This window comes from Scleropages formosus, chromosome 16, assembly GCF_900964775.1.
Source record: "Scleropages formosus chromosome 16, fSclFor1.1, whole genome shotgun sequence".
In the NCBI taxonomy this organism is placed as follows: domain Eukaryota; kingdom Metazoa; phylum Chordata; class Actinopteri; order Osteoglossiformes; family Osteoglossidae; genus Scleropages; species Scleropages formosus.
In genome coordinates this window covers 24,718,989-24,739,949 of record NC_041821.1, presented here as the reverse complement: position 1 = coordinate 24,739,949, position 20,961 = coordinate 24,718,989, and positions in this window count along the sequence as shown.

Genomic DNA, 20,961 nt, shown 5'->3' with positions numbered 1-20,961 from the left:
GCAGAAATCAATTCAGGGAGCACAAATGGACCAGTCTGTTGCTGAATGTGCTTCCCTGTTTAGCCAGAATGGGATTCAAAGGGTGAAAATCATTGCTTATGATGCTTCAGAGTTTTTTTTTAAGTGCTTTCACAGTACCACTCCCTCCACAGAATCCAGCCAAACTTCCAGAACAAAATCAACCTTGCTTATACAGTAAGTTCATTTTATCTGCTGATATCACCTGTAGAAACACTGTTGCCCCGAGATAGGACTGTACAGAACAATCCACTGACTAAACAAGACTTCCAGAACAGCTGCAGCAGTTACTTGTATGGTTCAAGAGTCCTGAGCCTCCTCAGAAAGTAAAGGTGACTCTAGCCTTTCTTTTACACATCCATGTTACAGGTCCACTCCAACCTATTGTCGAAGTCCACTCCTAGGTGCTTGCAGGAATGAAAGCTATGAAAGATATTTTTGAAGGATGATGACATCTTGTAATGATGACACTCATCAGCAGAGTGAGAAATGGGGAAAAAATGGGAGACTGGTAAATACTGGTGTCAAGTCCAGCTTTAGTCTGGGGGTGTCTCACAAGCTGGTCCACTTTAGTCTGTATTCAGATAATTTGAGGTCTCAATGTTAAAGATAATGCAGACTTAGTGAGCAGTAGCAGAAGCATTGCATTTTGGATCATTGTAACAGACGAGGTGCCAGAGACTGCAGATGGGGTGCTTGTCTGGTTTATTTGTGGTTCCCCCATCACGGGGAAAGAAGGGGAGGAAAGAGGGGACAGGGAACCCGAGGCCGTTCGGAATGCCATCCACGTACTCATAGGCGGGCTCATACTCGTGTTCGTGTGCATGTTCTCCTCCTCCGTCTCTCTCTCTCTCTCTCAGTATTAGAGACAGAGGAAGAAATAGGGTACGTGATCAGCCCCAGCTGTGGCAACTTTGTCCCTCTCTCTGCCCCTTCCCTGGCTGCCTCGGCGTGTCACAATCATATTGTAGTTTTTTTTTATTTTTATGCCTTCACCTTAAAGCATGACACCAAAGCTTCAGCATACCACATCACACACCCCTCCACAAACCACTATTTACTTATTCTACACAGCATGATAAAGCAGGAATTCAAATTTGGGACCCAGTACAGGCAAATCACAGCAACTTAGCAGCACTCATCTGGGGAGACCCTTAAATCTCTTTTTTACAACATTGATTTCCTCTTTCAAGAAAGTTAAGAACTGCAGTCTGCAGGCAGTGCTACTCTGTGCCAGAATGAAACCCAGCTCAGACTGTTATATTTCACCAGAAATGTGTCCACATTCACCAGGCAATCATAAAGCTGGGCCACAATTAGGCGCTCTTAATTAGTAAACACTATTTTGTTATCGCTGCAGTCAAGCATAAATCTGGTTCCTCGGGTGGACGGTACACACACACACACACACACACTTACAGAACCGCTTGTCCCATACAGGGTCACGGAGCCTACCCGGTAACACAGGGCGTAAGGCCAGAGGGGGAGGGGACACACCCAGGACGGGACGCCAGCCCGTCGCAAGGCACCCCAAGCAGGACTCGAACCGCAGACCCACTGAAGAGAAGGACCTGGTTCAACCCACTGCGCCACTGCGCCACCGCGCCCCCTGGTTGGATGGTAATGATGAGGCATTTCATTGTGATGCAAACATTGAATTGTGTTACAGCAAATTTGTGGTGGAATGAATTATAACATCAAAATGAAGAGTGAAGTTGGACTTTTCAGACAGCAAAAGATTTATGGCTTCGATTTAAGCTTTTGCTGCTGTCACTTTGTCAGCAGAAGAAAATCATCAGATTTCTAGTGCAATCAACATGATTTTTTTCTTGAATGCTCAGTATGCAAGTATTGTTTTGTCAGCAGGTCTTATTCTCTACAAACTGGACTTGCGTACCTCCCCCTTTTTTCATTCCTCTATGGGTAAACATTCATATCCATTGTCCTTGTTCAGCTGTCCACCTATTTTCACAAATAAATATTTCTGACAGGATCTAAAGTCCTGGTCACAATGGAAAAAAATCAAGAAGTTTGATTTTAGATACAGCATTTTTTAACACTGGAAGAGCATGTAAACTTAAATGGCATGGAAATGCATCAGAAAGCAATTGTTTGTACTTTTTTTACTGAAAGCATTTTTGACACTACTTTTTTGAAGTACAGTAAAGGGCCAAATGGTATTTTAATAGAAATGGAGAAAACTTGACTTTTCCTGAACGTTTCTCTTGACTGTGTCAAGAAATGGCTGTTGAAAGTAATTGGAGAACAATGACCAGTTATTGCTATTTTTTCTTATAAATGTTCATTCAATAATAAGCCAGAATACAGTAGAATATAGTTACTCTGTTGATAAAGATCTCAGTTCTGGATAACTACTTACAAATACTAGCAGGGCAACATCTCAATAATAAAAAAATAATCTGTAGTTGCAATGACTGTAAATGTGAAGCTTAAAAAATAAACTTAAGTAATTAAATTCAAAATATTCGTCACTCTGAGCAGACCGGTGAATCAGGTGTGAACCCAAGTGTGGGATCGATGTGGATAAAGGTATTACTCTCAGTTAGGGACAAGCGTGGTTCAATCTGAGGCACAAACGGGGTATGAGGGGAGAATCTGAAGAAGCGCTCAAGGACACAAAGCGATGTTTGATGCAGCAGGAAACTCGGAGGAGGGTAGGTAAGGCGCTGAGGAAGACTCATGAATGCTGGAGGGCTGGCAACTTTGAAGGAGCTGGGGATGGTTTCTATAACCGACTGCTCCAATTGCCTTCAGGTGCTTAATTTGAGTAAGGTGCTGCTGGTTGTGGTGTGGATGTGGAAATGACAAAAGTTTAAAATAATAGTGGCACCTCCTGTTGCCTGAAAAGCATCACACCTTTCCCCCATGTTGGACCTTGCGGATGGTGGGCCCACCTGGCACCCCCATGTTGCCTTTTTGGTCTGAGCCTGGCCGGGTTACATGGGCTGCCCAGCCACCAGGTGCTAGCCTAGGAACACTACCCCCAGTTCTGGCACCAGGGGTAGGTCCCGGTGACCCTATTCCGGGCAGGGTAAATGTTCTCCTGTTTACTTTTTCATGGCGGTTTTTGGATCGTGTTAGTCTGCATCTTAACTGTAGACCTGTTCACCTTGGGAGACCCTACCAGGAGCATACTGCTCCTGATAATATAGCTCTGGAGATCCCTATATCACACAAGCCCTTCTGCCACACCAAGGCCTCAATCCAGGAAGGGCATAGTTTTTGTTGTAAAAACAAAAAATTATTTCAAATAAACCATAGTATGTGCAACAGGACACTGCAAACAGGAAGCAAGAAGTCCTGATTCAGAGTACTCCCTCTTTTTGGCTTTAAGCAGGTGGGCAGTGCCAGTGGATGGAGCGGTTGGTATTGCAAAATGTTGCTGCTCTCCACATATAAACCAACTCTCCATGATGCAGGATAGTAAACCTGCCTTGTGGCTTCCTCACTAAGCTACCTGTTCCACAAACATGGAAAGCACTTGCCTGTAGCACTAAAACATTGGTCTCCCTGTCTGGATTTTGAGGATGAGAGCAGGAGGAGGAAAAAGGTCTTGTAAACATGAGCCTGTTTTTAAGGATTGTGGCAATGGTATTGCAACAGACTTTTTGGGAGCTCTTTTTTCAGGATTTGTGTTACAGCTGCTTTAATCTCACTCCAGAAACCCCTGTCAAGGGGGTCACATGCCTCTAGGTACTTGACCACCTTTGACTGCAAATTTTCTGCTTTGGCTTTTTTAATACTGTGGTATCCATTAGCTATAGCACCAGTAGTCCAAAGAGCTAAAAGAAGTCCCTGCAAATTTATTCAACTGAAGAAGTATGAAGTTACACTAAATGTAGCTTTTTCCAAGAGCAAAAACAACTCTGCCATTTTGTGGGATTTAGGCTATGATACATTTTTACATGCATTCTGCTTATGGCAGTGTCAAACCCACTAGCTGGATTCAGTTCTAAAATTAAAAATAATTATAGTGGGTTTGCCCTTTTCCTTGAATACAGTCTTTTTTCAAAGGGTGTTGGTTTGTGGTGATTTTTTTCCATTTTCTCATTTCAGTATTGTGCAGTGTTTGATTACATTTGGGATTCTGTACTTGGCTTCCCTTCTGTATGACAAACTAGGGATATTTTCATATTTAAAAAATTAAAACTGTAAAACTGATGGTCTTGGACAGAGAGTATTTTTAATTTTCCATTATTACATTGCATAATATTGTTCTAATTTATGAAAAAAGTACATTTTACAAGGAATGTGCTGTTTCTGTTATGATATTACTTATCTTTTATCAGTAATGGTAAGTAAAAATTGTAATTCTGTGAGACTGTATAAATGGATTCTGTGTGGTGTGACTGACAGTGGGCCTGTATATAAGATTCTGTATAGTTGTACTCTGTACAGTCAGAATCTGCAGGGGACTATAACTGGACTGTATAGTTGGACTTGATTCAGTGAAACTCACCGCAGTACAAAGCTATAGAAGTTATATGGGGAAAAGTGTTTGGATAGTAAATAAACAGTGTGGACAATGTATACAATATGAAATTTCACATGCAACATTCAGGCGCAAAATGCTGTATGAATAGTGAGAGTTGATGTGAATGTGGGATTACAGCTGACACCCCATGAGACATTATGTTATTCCTTTCTTTAAGAATTTTGAAAGCCAAAGGTTGGCCAGCAATGTAGAAAGTTGTATGAACACCAAGCAGATTTATGCGTAATCTCACATTTTCAAAAATCAACCCACCTTGCCATCACCTGCAGGTAATTAGTAAAAACATTTCAGAATTATCTTATTAGCTTCTGACTGAAATTGAATTAAAAACCATTCCCAATTTAGAAGGTTAAAAGTCCTGAAATAGCAGACAGATAATTATCTAGCTCAACTAGTATTCAGAGAAGTGTCCCGGGTTGAATTATTGTATGTCCAGTCTTTGTTCCATATGTCTAACATGTATACCTCACCTGTAGTATTACTGACATTATTAATCAGTGCATTTCTGACTATACACGTGTTAATACTGTTTCATAAGTAGGAATACACACACACACACACACATTTTCAGAACCGCTTGTCCCTTACGGGGTCACGGGGAACCGGAGCCTACCCGGCAACACAGGGCGTAAGGCCGGAGAGGGAAGGGGACACACCCAGGACGGGACGCCAGTCTGCCACAAGGCACCCCAAGCGGGACTTGAACCCCAGACCCACCGGAGAGCAGGACTGCGGTCCAACCCACTGCGCCACCGCACCCCCGAAGTAGGAATACAGTAGGTAAAAATAAAATCTCTCTCTAAGTTAGACATCCTTACAACTTTGTGGCATTGCTTTTTTGGTGTGATTAGATGGAGATTCTGGTGTCGCGTGAGCCTTTCAGAGTTCACTTTGCCCTTCTCCTGTTCACTTCAAGATTATGATTCCCTGAGCAGCGCTCACAGGTGCCTTTGAAATTTTCTGCTCTAAGAAAACATCTGCCGAGCTTCAAATTCCAGCACTACAATACAACTGTCACAGTTGTTTTAAATGAACGTTACACGAAATTAAAGGCATAGTCATGGTTTATTGTCATTTCATTAGACAGGTGTAGAACAAAAGCTAAATATGGTTTGCTCAGGTTCACGTGTTACATGAATCAACCGTGTGCCACCACTCAGTAAATGCAGTTCACATATACCTTGGATACATGTACATGTATTACAAATTACAAATAGTAATGAGTACAAATAAGACTTTGGAATACCAGCTACTGATAGCTAAGGCAGTAGTACTTGACATTCAGATGGTCATAGTATGGCATGGTGAAGGAGTTCTAGGAGTGGTACTATTAAAGAGACAGGCAAGGGTGTGTGTTTCATATTTTGAAATGTTTGAATCCCTAATTACTTTGGTGAAAGATGTGGACAAAGGATGGATTGCATAAAACTCAGATTCCACTCAGTTTCAGGGGTGGTGAGAATGGGCTTTATTTCCTCTATGGCCTTAATTTCTTTACTTTTTATCATTATTTTTATCCATCCTTTGCACAGGGAGTCATCATTGGTGGTGGTGGTGGTGGTGGTGGTGGTGGTGGTGGTGGGATGGAGTCCTATCCTTATCATGTCCTTGCAGGAAGCTGGAGAGTAATGGTACTTTGTGAGAGGGAATGGGTCCCAGACTGATGGTGGCTGATTAAGAACTGACACATCAAAGAAGGAGCTGAAGGTGGAAGTGATGATCACTTTCCTCTCTTGGGGAAACCGACAGCACTATTCTTATTCAACCTTGAAAGGCTCTTTCCCAGAGCAAGAAATATCCCATACAGGGGCGAGACCCTGCTCAAATGCACATCAGTGAGCCTATGCTTTTAAAGAAAACCACCAATTTTTAACAAAAATGGTCTGTTAGTTACAGATATTGATAAATCAATTTTGCATTATATAATGAAGCATAGTAAAGTTTACATTTACATTTATTCACTTAGCAAACACTTCTCTCCAAAGCGACTTACAATGGATAGTATGTAATGTTACTAGCCCACACACCTTATTCACCAAGGTGACTTACACTGATAGATACATTAAGTCACCAGTATAATTTTTTAGTGTGTGAGTGACACAGAGAGAGTGTGTTTCACTGATGTATGGTAAAAATTGTGTACATTAATTTCATGGGTATCTTTTAAACCCATTGTTCCTTTAGTGTTTTTCCACATGTAATGACAATAGAAAACACAAACACTGTCTGAAACTGCTCATCCGAAGCTGGGTCGTGGTGAACTGGAGCCTAACCCAGCTGGAGGGGGAGGAGACACACCCAGGATGGGACTTGAACCCCAGACCCACCAGAGGGCTGGCCCCAGTCAAGTCAGCTGCACCACCACGCCCCCACGACCCCCTAATAGCAAAAATAAAATTGTAAAAATGCAGAATAAGTGAGTTAAGGTTAAAATAAATGGCCTTAATACAGAAATCTCTCTACGACATTAATCTATTCCTGAAAACAAAAGCATACATTTATTCATTTAGCAGATTCACCAAAGCAATGTACATCTCAGAAAATGATTTAAAAAATATATTACACCACTAGAAGGAAAGATCTAGATGCAGACATGTGAATCACTTCATGATTATCATAAGTTCATGGGTGTGTTTCTAGGCAGTACATTTCAGAAGCGAATAGTGTATTCCATATATCAAGTAGACAGCAATAAACATTTAATTACTGCATTGTTTGTCAAAAACTAAGTGCAGACAACAATTTAAAATAAACTAGGTCATGAACTCTTATTGTACCCAATGAGTGAAAAGAAGTGTAACGTCTGGATGTGAAATGAACATGGACGTCTTTGTAACTTCCAGGCATGGACATAGGATACAATGATCTCTATAGCAGTGTACATACAAATGGACAGTAAAAATTAGGAAATAAAGTGCAATAGTGTCACAATAAACACAAAACAAAGAGACATACAACGTGTTCTAACAGAAAGTAAAATGTGTTTACACACACGAGGCAAATACACAGAGATAAGATGTAGACAGAGCTGGAACAAGGGATCAAGATAAACTGATGAAGGATAGGTGCAGATAGGCTAAGAGCACAGGAAACTGGTCAGTGAATTCATGTCTTTAGGGAAATCATAATAATGGATGGATCCACAAACCCAGGATGTGACTTCAGCCTTATTATAAGAGTGGGAGCTGTTCAGTTGGTCATCTGAGGCCAGGTGTGTTAATGCAGTTAGATTGATGTACGTGATACAACTGGTGGACATCAGGGGTTCTGCTCTTGGGGTTGTGACAGTACCCCCTCCTCTAGAAGCAACCCCACCTGGGGGTACCCCCGGCCCTCTGTTGATAAGAAGGAGGGCACTCCCTAGGACAAAGGGCAAACTGCTCAGGGTGTGCCGTGTGAAACTTCTCAATCAGAGTCAGGTCCAGGATGTCGCGGGCTGCAACCCAAGTCTTCCTCCAGGCCATACCCCTCCCAATCCATTAGATAATACATAGTGCCATCCATTTCCCATTTGTACAATTTTGGATACTTTCAGTTGCCCAACAATTCTGCGCAACTGGGAGTGTATTGGTTAGAGCTGCTGCTTTTGAATCAAAAGGTGGCAGGTTTGACTCTCACCTTCAACTGTAGTACCATTCAATAAGGTACTTACTCTAAATCCATCCATCAATCTTCCATCCCGCTTGTCCTAATAGGGTCACAGTGGCAGCAAGGAGAGTAGAGAGGTCCAGCCACCCCTGTCCCCTGCAACTTCCTCCAGCTCAGCCTGGGGGATCCCCAGCCGTTCCCAGGCCAACTGTGAGATATAATCCCTCCAGCAGGTCCTGGACCGACCTCGGGGCCTCATCCCAGTTTGCCGTGCCCGGTATACCTCGAAAGGGAGGCGCCCAGGGGGCATCCTTATCAGATGCCTGAACAACCTCAACTGGCTCCTCTCAATGTGGAGGAGTATTGGCTCTACTCTGAGTTTCTCACAGATGTCCAAACTCCTCACCCCGTCACGGAGAGTGCGTCCCAACACCCTGCGGAGAAAACTCATTTCAGCAGCTTATGTCCTCGATCTTATTCTTTCGGTCATTACCCAAAGTTGATGACCATAGGTGAGGGTAAGGACGTAGATGGACCGGTAAATGAAGAGCTTTGCCTTATGGCTCAGCTCCCCCTTCACCACTACACGACCAAATTACTGCTGCCACTGCTCCCGGTCTGTGGCCGATCTTACACTCCCTTCTCCCCTCACTCGTGAACAAGAACCCAAGATACTTGAAGTCCTCCACCTGGAGCAAAAACTCTCCCCTTACCCAGAGGGGGCATACCATCCTTTTCCATGAGAGAACCATGAACTCAGACTTTGAGATGCTGATTCTCATCCCAACTGCTTCACGCTCGGCTGCAAACAGTTCCAGTGTGTGTTGGAGGCAGCCATGTGACGGTGCCAAAAGGACAACATCATCTGCAAAAAGCAGAGACGTCACCTTCCGACTCCCACACAAAATGCCCTCCTGACCTCGACTGCGCCTTGATACCCTGTCCATGAAAACCACAAACAGGAGTGGAGACAAGGTACACCCTTGGCGGAGTCCAACACCCACATTGAACGGGCTTGACTTAATGCCAAGTATGCGGAGTATGCGGACACAGCTTTCGCTCTGTATATGCAGAGACAAAATGGCTAACAGTACTGGCCCCAATACCCCATACTCCCTAAGCAACTCCCACAGAATTTCCCAGGGAACACGGTCATAGGCCTTCTCCAAGTCCACAGAACACATGTAGACTGGATTAGCGAATTCCCATGCCCCTTCAATTATCTGTGAAAGGGTAAAAAGCTGGTCCACTGTTCCACGGCCAGGGCGGTATCCGTATTGTTCCTCCTCAATCTGAGGTTCAACTATTGGCTGGAGCCTCCATTCCAGCACCCCGGCATAGACTTTCCCAGGGAGTCTGAGAAGTATGATACCCCGATAGTTGGTACACATTCTCCGGTCCCCTTTCTTAAAAATAAGGACCACCACCCCAGTTTGCCAATCCAAAGGCACTGATCCCGAGGTCCATGCCACATTGCAGAGGCGTGTCAACCATGACAGCCCTGCAACATCCAGGGTCTTAAACAGTTCCGGACGGATCTCATCCACTCCCAATGCTTTGCCACTGTGGAGTTTACCAACTACGTCAGTGACTTCCACCAGGAAATGGACTCTGAAAGCCTGAAATCCTCAGGCCCTGACTCCTGTAAGGGAGGCAAATCACTAGGGTTTAAGAGTTTTTCAAAGTGCTCCTTACACCTCCTGACAATGTCCTCATCAGAGATCAGAGTTTCTCCAGTCACTCTAAATTTTTCCAGTAAACTTATCCAGCTGTATTAATGGGTAAATAATTGTAAGTTACTTTGGAGAAAAGTGTCAACTAAATGAACATATGTCATTAAGGGTAAGTACCTTGCTCAAGGGTGCTGGAGGTGGGTTTTAAACCTGCCAGCTATGGGTCCAAAGGCAGCATCTCTGATCACTTCACTATCAGCTGCCCCCTTCTGGCCACTTCATCTAACATTAATTTAATAGCGAATAGTTGTTTGTGCCCGACATCATAATCCATCTTCGTTGAAAACAATTGACAAAAGAAGTAGGCACATGGGTACAATTTAGAAGGGTCTCCCTGTTGTTGTGATAGTACAGCCCTGTTGCACACCGAGGCCGCCCAGGGAGGGAGTGGAGACGGGGGCAAAGCAGCCACAGCTGGGGTTGATTTCATTCCCTATTTCTTCCCTGGTGCCCAGCAGTAGTGGGAGAGGGTAAGTAGAGGGTAAGTAGAGGGTAAGTAGAGGGTAAGGCTGAAGTGGTAGGAAATGTGGGACGAGGAGTAGGAGTCATGCTGCGAATGCAGTGGGGACAGTTGTCTCACTGAGATTGGTGGTCTGGCATCCCTTATACTTGACCCTGCTGATTCAGATTAGTGCTTTCGGCTGGAGTGTGGTTTTTAAAAGTACTGCAGGAGAAAGACCATCAAATGCGAAAATTCTGCAGACTTATTTGAGGTGAGTGGATGTTTCCCGTGACCCTGTGGTTTACAGATTCCATTTAAAAAGGGGCACTGAAAAACTGAACTTTGCAGTTAAAAGGCACCACTTAGGTAAGTGCATGGGTTTTTTAACTCATGGCAGAGGGATTCTAGGACATAAGAACTGGGGTATTGGGTGACTGAGGAGGTGGCAGGGTAAGGCCATTCAGACAGATTGTGAATCCAGCTACAGAAATTCCTCATGGCTCTAGGGTTTCACCAACAGCACAGACACTTTTGGTATATGGCTGGGAGAGCAAGAAACACATAGTTGCTCACAAGGTGGTGATCTCTACAGCAAATACTTTACTCACCCTAAATTACTCCAGTAGTACACACATTTCAGAACCGCTTGTCCCATACAGGGTCACAGGGGAACCAGAGCCTACCCGGCAACACAGGGCGTAAGGCCAGAGGACACACCCAGGACAGGACACCAGTCCGTCACAAGGCACCCCAAGCAAGACTTGAACCCCAGACCCACCAGAGAGCAGGACTGTGGTCCAACCCACTGCACCACTGCACCCCCTGCTCCAGTAGTATTAATGAGTCAAATGGAGTGAGCCTGTTTGTGTTGAAGTATCAGCAAAAAATGAATGCGTTATAATAATGATGAAGATCATAATGCACAATCACATGGAAAAGTGAAACATAGGACCCTTGTAGATGCTATTGTCAGGCCCAGCCCTTTTTTTTACACTCTGCTGATGTGGTCTTGCTTCCTCGTACATCAGCCTGACAGACCTCATCATTCAGCAGGACTACACTGGTGTTGCGCAGTGTTTAATTGGCTTAATGATTAATATTTAATGTTTAGGATTATTTCCATGTCTGTACTATTACTTCCATGAGAAGTAGATTTTTTTTTTTTTCGCACCTCACCAGGTTTTAAGTTTCATGTCTTATCTGGCTTTTACAAGAAAGCTAGATCAAAGAACCAAACAATTCCCAAAAACACTGAGGTTGAATAAAACCATTCACCTCTCTCTTCTTTGAAAAGGCACTTACTTTGAGGATAGACTTGGGACCTTGGAAAAAATGTACCAAAACAAGCAGGGCATATGTTTTTCAGCTGGAGAATTATATATGATGGTCACTAAAATATGCATGTAAATTGGCCAGTGACATGAAAGGATGACAGCTGTGAAAGAAGAGCAGGCCTCTATGTAATATGTTTATGTTGGTCATTGTACCTTCAGCTGGAACAAGAAATAAAAATGTTCTGTTCCAGGCACATTTCCTTCTGCTTAAATGTTCAGTCCTCTCACAATAGTTATTGTGCTTAATTACCTGTCTTTTGTATAGTTTTTCTTAAAACAACACACACAGAGTGACTGAAGCTGCTTGTCCCAGGAGCGGTTGCGGCAAGCTGGTGCCTGGCCTGGCGGTGCAGGGTGCGGGGCTGAGAGCACACCCAGGGCGAGACGCCAGTCCGTCGGGGGGCATCCAAAGTGGGACTTGAGCCCCAGACCCACCAGAAGGCAGGCACAAGCCAAGCCCGCTGCACCACCGCACCTTCCCCCAAAATAACATTATTGACAAAAAGAAATTAAAATTTGTGATACATTGACCCATAACAATTATTTTGTAAGAGGTGTTAATTTTCATCAAATCAGCCCTACAGCTTTTAACGAATAAGATGAAGATAAACAGTAAAAATGAATATGATTAGTTTGTCCGTTCAAACCACAGGGGAAAAAGGGAAGATTAATGGTAAAGACAAGGAACTGTGCGCATATCTGATCTAGCAGAGTGACATATTTTTATCATAATGATTCACATGCAGGGCTGAATGGGTGTGTTAATTTGAGCTTTTCAGCTTTTCTTCCTTGCTTTTCTATACAGCAAAGTCCTGTTCTTGTCAAAAGCCCCAAGTGCTGCAGTGTCTCTTACTTTCACTTGCTGCTCTCTGCTGGCCAGTGCAAGGACATGGCAAACTCACTGCTCCTTCTCAGGGATGGATTTACATAACTGTCACTCTCAGAAAAATAGCTGCATACATACTGTATGTTTGTGAAAATGGACATTTCAACAGCAAAATTCACAGTGTAAATATTTGCTTGTCATCAGGTGGGAAAGCAGGTAAAATGCAAGTCATTGTTTCTTTTTGGGTTTTGTGTCATTCTGGTTTTTGATTTTGAAAGTAAGTTCAATTAAGGATAAAGCAGACATCTTATTTAATTCTATTAATTAAATTAGGCAAGTTTGCTTTCTGCTTTGGTGGCGCAGTGGCGCAGTGGGTTGGACCACAGTCCTGGTGGGTCTGGGGTTCGAGTCCCGCTTGGGGTACCTTGCGACGGACTGGCGTCCCATCCTGGGTGTGTCCCCTCCCCCTCCGGCCTTACGCCCTGTGTTGCCGGGTAGGCTCCGGTTCCCTGTGACCCCATATGGGACAAGCGGCTCTGAAGGTGTGTGTGTGTGTGCTTTCTGCTTTAACAGAACAGAATCTGTCTGAAAAGGATTAGCTCAACAGAGTTGAAAGAACTCCAGCAGGCTGTGGCTTGCAACAGAGACTACCTAGGCCCCCATCTTCAAAAACTTGTATGGAACAAATAGGGAAAGGCTGACCCTGAGTGGGACACATCACAGCTTTCCAGGATGGATTGTGTTTTTTACTGTGGTTCTCCCAAACAATTCCTCACTTTGTGTGTTGTATGACCACCTTGGGAATCTGCAGCAGCGCATCTAGAGGTAAGAAGCATAACATCCATGCCTCCCAATTTGTTTTGCGGTTCAAACTCACATGGTTAGGACAGGAACAGAAAGCCATAGACCTAGTGGATTCTAGAGCTGCTGGAAATTTCATAGATATTACCAATGCCACTGGGCTTAAAGGGGTTCCCTTTGAAACCATGAAACAAAGTTCAAGGATTAGTTCATTGGATGGAGTGTCTATTAATTCTGGTGTTGTAGATATGTGAACTGTACCCATTTCTCTCTCCAGGTGGCAGCAATTCATGCAGAATTCATAATTTTAGGCTATCTCTGGCTGGTTGGCCCTAATCCTGTGCTTTCCTGGAGCACAAGTAAGTTGCTCTCTTGGAGAAAATTGTATTCTCAGAGATGCCTAACTCTTCCCTGCAGATAAGCTGTGGTGGAAAATCCTCACGTGTCTTTTCCCTTGCAAATTCCTATAGAATATTAGCACCTAGGTGGCGCAGTGGGTTGGACCGCAGTCCTGCTCTCCGGTGGGTCTGGGGTTCGAGTCCTGCTTGGGGTGCCTTGTGGTGGACTGGCGTCCCGTCCGGGTTGCGTCCCCTCCCCCTCCGGCCTTACGCCCTGTGTTGCCGGGTAGGCTCCGGTTCCCCGTGACCCCGTAAGGGACAAGCGGTTCTGAAAATGTGTGTGTGTGTGTGTATTAGCACCTAGCACAGGTGTTTACAAAGTTTTAGGTGTCTAAACTTCTTCCGCAACCGACCTTGGAATTGCACAGTTGGTCAGTTTCAAGCAGCACATCCCCATGAGGAAGGGTGTATCCTTTCTCTAAACCCAAACAAGAAGCTATGGAAGCCTATGTGGCTGAAGCTTTAGAAAACGGGATTATTTGCCCACCCACTTCCCCAGTTTCTGCTTGTTTCCTCTTCATTGAGAAGAAAGACTGAGGTCTAAGGCCTTGCATTGCTTACCATGGCTTAAATGCTATTACCGTTAAGTTTCCACATCCTCTTCTGCAGATCACTATGGCACTTGAACAGGTTAATGGAGCAAAGATTTGTATGAATCTAGATTTCTGGAGTGTCTGATTCAAATTAGGGAGGAGGATGAGTGGGAGACAAGTGGTACCTTTGTGAATTGGGATATCAGGTTAACACTCAGCTTCCTTGTTATTATTAGTTGTAAATGGACTTAAAATTTGTGTCTTTGTTTGCTTGTCTTATGCCTTTGTTCAGCACTCTGTGTCACTGCATGAGAAAAACACTCTATAGAAATAAATTGAATTGAATTAAAGACCTCCTTTACCACTACTCTGGGGCATTGTGATTATCTTGTGATGTCATTTGGTCTGTCTAATGCGCCCTCTATTTCAGGCTTTTGTGAAAAAGATACTTAGGGATATGCAATGACTTTATTTGGATATTATTTGACAAATATAGATTTTATCTGAGTTGCTTAACATGGGTTCTTAACCTAATAAAAACTGATTTGCACCATTACCTGCACTCGTGTGGGGCCGCAGCACAGCTTACTTTGAATCCAAAAGCTTTCCAAGCCTTTGAAGGGTTGAATAAGCATTTCACCACAGTCCCTATTCTAAGACATCCAAAACATTCATTGTCTTTTGTGGTTGAGGTGATGCATTGTATGTTGGTGTCGGTGCTGTGTTATCAGAGAGGCAATGAAATTCAATTAGAATGTATCCATGTGCATTTGTTTCTCACAGGTTTTCTGAACAACCCTGGGTCCCAGTAGGTAACATCTTAGATCCAAGCCTCATAGAGGACTTTTACTAGGTACATCCAGACCATCTGTTCATCCCCCAAGAGGGTGTCTTTCTTGGCAACAGACAGCGGCTGGAGCCACTCCTAGAGAAAGGGGTACTCTCAGAATCCCTGAGAACAATATTCAGGAGGGACATAGGGGGTGTCACAATGAGTCCACTCAGCTGCATCAGCACACCTGAACTCGATGAACGCCAGATCCCCAGCACTATAAAAAGAGTGAAAGACAAGCATCTAGTTTCAGGTTCTTGATCAGGTTTTCTTTTTTCTTTGTGTTTTCTGGGGCTCTCATAGCAGTTATCATTAAGTGTTTACTCACCTGCTTCCAAAATCCTATTCAAAGTGTGTTTGTGTTCTAGTCCAGAGTTCCATTCCTGTTTGGGTGGTGCGGGAGGACTTGTGTTTGATCCCTACTCAGTCTGTGTGAAGTCTGCATGTTCTCCCTGTGTGTGCGTGGGTTCCTCTGGGTGCTCTGGTTTCCTTCCACAGTCCAAAGACATGCTGTTCAGGTTCACCCATAGTATGTGAGTGACAGAGAGAGACAGTGTTCCACTGATGTATGGATCAGTGATCCATTGTAAGTAGTGTATCTAGCATTGTAAGTCTCCTTGGTAAATAAGGTGTGTGGGCTGATAACACTAGAAAGAGTTAATTGAAAGTCGCTTTGGAGAAAAGTAAATACAATGACTTTATTTGGATATTATGTGATGAATAGAGGGGGTGCGGTGGCGCAGTGGGTTGGACCACAGTCCTGCTCTCCGGTGGGTCTGGGGTTCAGGTCCCGCTTGGGGTGCCTTGCGACGGACTGGCGTCCCGTCCTGGGTGTGTCCCCTCCCCCTCCGGCCTTACGCCCTGTGTTGCCGGGTAGGCTCCGGTTCCCCGTGACCCCATATGGGACAAGCGGTTCTGAAAATGTGTGTGTGTGTGTGTGTGTGTGTGTGATGAATATAGAGTAGATTTTATCTGACATGCTTAACATGGGTTGTTAACCTAATATAAACTCGTCTGTGTGAGAGAAAATTGTGTCTATTGTTCCTTTACTTTTTGTAAGGACCTTTGTTCACCTTTGAGCTATGAATCAGGGTTTGTGATTGCTGCAGAAATGTGTGGTGCGAGTGGTAGGTCTGCATCTGCAAGGACACATTACAACCGCACCTGTTCTGCTGCTGTGTAAAGACAAGATAGCAACACCGCATGAGGAAACCTTCTCGTAGGAATGAAGGAACGAACCCCCACAGGAGGAACACACAAAGGAAGAAGTCATAAATGACTAAATTCATAAAGACTGAACTAACGGCCATTATTAACCCTACCCCGTGGTGTATAAGTATCTTTATTCTGCCTGACCTTGGTGCGACTCTCCCAGGAGGCTCACCCGTGCGCATGTATTGCATTAAAGGCTTCTGTAACTGAGAGAGAAGTTTATGTTGTTCTTTCCTCATACATCTGCACAAAGTTAGCCCCTTACCTTTCTCACTGATTCATCACTTACCATAAATAACCCCTCTTCCAAGTCAGAATGCTGGAAGTCTGGAGCCTGTTTTGGAAGATGAGGGCACTAAACTAGATGGAAAAGCTTTTTTTTTTAAAATTACTTTCAACCACTTCTATATGCAAATATAACACAGATAACATACAATTTATCCTTTTATAGTTCTCAATCCTTTAGACAGACTCAGGGCACTTTCACAAAGTTACTGAAAAAACTGACAAACCTTTATTTACAGTGCAATACATACAGGTACTGTATTTGCAAGACACATTACTGTATATGTTAGTCAGAAATACACTGGGATAATAAGGAAAAAAGCACACAGTTAAATGAATAAGTGGTTCAATAAATACAAAAAAAAAATCACGGATGTACTTCATTATGATGAAGGAGAAGAAGGGCAGTCTTGTCAGTGAGAAGCTTTTATGAAATTATATCAAATACCTACAGGTTCCAACCTGTATGTAGGATGTGACCAAAACTGAGGAATAGATGCCACCCTGATCTATTATCGCCACCCAGGGTGTTTCTACCTGACACTGGTTTTTCCATACCCTTGTGATAAGCTTTTGGAAAATTCCAGGGAGCAAGTTTAGACCTGAATTATTTGACTTCTTAGACACCCTGGGCCAAGCAGTGCCCAACTTCTCTATTTTGATACGGAAAGGTCACAGGATCTCCAAGGTTTCCTTTGCTGTGATTGCCAAGGTATTGTGCTTCCTCTCATTCTTGTACCCAGCCTCTCAGCCTTTCAGCCCCAGGCCCTTTCTTCTCACAGATCTCAGATACCCAGCCACCTGAAGCTATGAATCTTATTTGAGTTTTTTTCACCAGCTAAAATTTAATTTTACCAAAATGTTTGATACAATCACTATGCTATATTGTTATTTTTCCTGTTAAAACACTGCTATCTCTCAGTTCCGTATAAAAGCACCTGTATAATATATGCCTGTTTAAATGGTGGTATTAGACTAATTGACTGTACCTTAGTAATCATGTGCATCTCTGTCTATCTGTTCGTCTTTTACTTTGTCTGGCTGTGCAACTGGTAGATTTGTTGTTAGAGCTGCTGCTTCTGAATCTAAATGTTACAGGTTTAAGTCCCACTATCAGCTGTAGTACCCTTGAGCAAGGTACTTGCCTTGAGTTTCTCCGGTAAAATTACCTAGCTGAATAAACGGGTAAATAATTATAAGTAGTTTAACATTGTTATGTGCTTTTGAGAGACGTATCGAGTAAATATGCACATTGCTTCACTCTGAGTTATGTCGCTTGACTAAATGAATAATATACATCTGCATGTAAACTTACGGAGAGCACGTTGGTGCAGTCGGTTTGATCCAGGCCTGTTCTCTGGTGGGTCTGGAGTTCGAGTCCTGTTTGGGGAGCCTTATGATGGACTGGGGTCCCGCCCTGGGTGTGTCCCCTCCCCCTACAGCCCTCCGCCCTGTGCTACCAGACTAGGCCCCGGCTTACCGTGACCCCACTTGGGAGAAGCAGTTTCAGTCTCTGTGTGTGTGATGTAAACTTATTTAGCAGATGCTTTTCTGCGGATGCAATGTACATCTCAGAAAAAATACAACAGTGCATTATAACAACAGAAAGAGAGCTCTAGATACAGACATATGATTCTTAAGTACAGTGAGTCTGTCTTATACCACTATATAAACTAGCATACATAAGTACTCGCATATAGCATTTTTTTTCTTTGATACTGATAGTGTAGTCCACATTTATGAAGAACATATGACATCAGGGGAGAACACTTTCCGAGACCTTTCTTGAAAGTTGAGAGGGACTCAGCAGTTCTCACTGACAAAGAGAGATCATTGCACTACAGTGGTGCCAGAACTGATAACCTTAGTTCTTCTCATTTTGGACGTTTTGTGTATGGGACTACTATGTGACAGAGGAGGAGAAATGTAAGAAACTAGTTGGAGCATGGAGAGCATAGAGAGGTCTTATAAGTTTTGGAAAACATTCCAGTTGTTGGATATAATGTAGCATTTTGAACTATGTCTCTTCTTCATATTTAGTTGGCACCTTTGTCCAAGGTGACTCAGATCTGGCACCTAGCAATAAATGTAAATATAAATTTTCCTGGATAGTATGAAGTGTTTTATTGCACTGCACACAAAAATAAATCATTGTGAGTGGACAGATGATCTACTGGCCCTAACACTCCAGCCAGCAGTAATGCTGCAAGTGAATGAACAATCTGCACAAACGAGATGGAGATCAAACAGAGGTTATATTTCTGTAGGACATATAGCTTCTTGACCTCCAATTAAAGAGGAAGACTTTCTGCCTTTCATGTCCTATAGGAGATAAACTTGATCTTGAACAAAGCCTTACTTAACTTATGCATTTTTTAATGTTTTTAACCAGAGTGACTACATGTGATTCTTGTCCATTTACGAATAGAAGGAAGTGCCATCAGGTCAAGTCCAACTCATAACGACCACTCATTGTTTCAAAGGGAAGAGAAGAACAGAAGTGGTTTGCCAGTGCTTTCTTCTGTGCATGCCTGAGTGGTGCCAACAAAGAGAAAAACATGCAAATTCCACACAGCAACAAATGGACTCAAAACCCATGCCCACTGAGCAGCTCAGGAGCTGTCCCACCATACCCCCAACAATCCATTTGTACAGCAGGGTCATTTTTATTGTGTCAGTTCAGGTTTAGTTTTTTAATCAGGGGTACTACACTAGGAGGATGGATTTAAACCTGAATCTTCTCTAAGACAGCATCTTGAATCACTATGCCACCTATTGTCTTCTTCATGGGGGCGCGGTGGCGCAGTAGGTTGGACCGGGTCCTGCTCTCTGGTGGGTCTGGGGTTCGAGTCCCGCTTGGGGTGCCTTGTGACGGACTGGCGTCCCGTCCTGGGTGTGTCCCCTCCCCCTCCGGCCTTACGCCCTGTGTTGCCGGGTAGGCTCCGGTTCCCCGTGACCCTGTATGGGACAAGCGGTTCTGAAATGTGTGTGTGTCTTCTTCATAAACTTGATCTGTGCAGTGAGCATATAAATCAAAATTCAGTCTACAGCAATTTTTAAATCTTATTTCCAGTCTCTTCCTCATTCAACCTGGGCTATGAAAGTATGAACAATCTCCTCTGTAGGTCATGTTGTATATTCTGCAGTTTACTGTTGCCAAGCTCAGGTTATCTATTGAGAATGTCTTTCCTCCTTGGTTTAACTAAATCCAAATCAGTGCTGAGCTTGTTTGAATTGCCAAGCTGCCAACAGTACAGAAAGATAGTGAGGGTGTGAGGTGGAGGGAAGAGTTGTTCCATTCTCATAGCCATTGTAGTTCCATGATCAATGCTTATTGTCCTGTCTCCAGGGGGTACCTCTTAACAACCGTCTAACCAATTACACTCATCACAGAAAGCTAAAAAAAGCTCCACTGCAGCTGTCTCTTTCCTTTTGTGGTTATTATGATACGTCTCATCTAATGAAACACATCTCAGAGACAACTAATGGAGACGTCTTCTTAACAGTATCCTTATGTCCTTTTTTAAATCAGAAGATACAAAATAGTATTCTAATGGGATATGTTGAGGTGTCCAAGCATAGCACAGAAGATTTTTTAAAATTATATGTACTTATCTAGATTGGTCTAATAGTTTTTCAAAAGTGAATTTTATGTCAAAAAAACAAAACAATTGAAAACATCCTTTTTAATGAACCTGACCTGTTATAAGACACTTGGTGATGCTTGTTTTAAGGTCAAGGGGGTGCGGTGGAGCAGCGGGTTGGACCACAGTCCTGCTCTTGGGGTGCCTTGCGACGGACTGGCGTCCTGTCCTGGGTGTGTCCCCTCCCCCTCCACCCTTACGCCCTGTGTTACCGGGTTGGCTCTGGTTCCCCGCGACCCCATATGGGACAAGCGGTTCTGAAAATGCGTGTGTGCGTGTGCTTGTGCATGCGTGCGTGTGTGTGTTTTTTAAGGTCATTCAGAAAGATGTAGTTAAGTGTAGCTCACACATTCTCATACACACTGAAGTCTGTCTAAATAAATGTTATGAGAATGGTTTTTGTACATAATGACCTCTGATATTAATTCTTTTTCCACAAGTTTGACACATAGCTTCTGTGCAGAAATACAATATTTAAATACTTTAGCCCAAAGTTATACATGCAAAAGTATTTTAGATCTAATAATGTGCTCAGAAAGCTCAAGAAATTACTGAAGTTACAGCCGGTTTCAATGTAAGTGATATTGTAACAACCTACGTTACTGTTTTAGGTGGGAAACCTGTTAAATGTAGATAGTTGCATTATGGGGAAAATGTGAAATGTGGGTGTGCAACCACTGGGGGCACTTCTGGGGGAAATGATGGTGTGACCATGTTTGGGACTGTGTTGAGAAAAAGTCTGGGTGTGCTAAGAAGGTTAGGAAGGCTGGCTTGAAAGACAGGCCCTTAAGAACCTGGG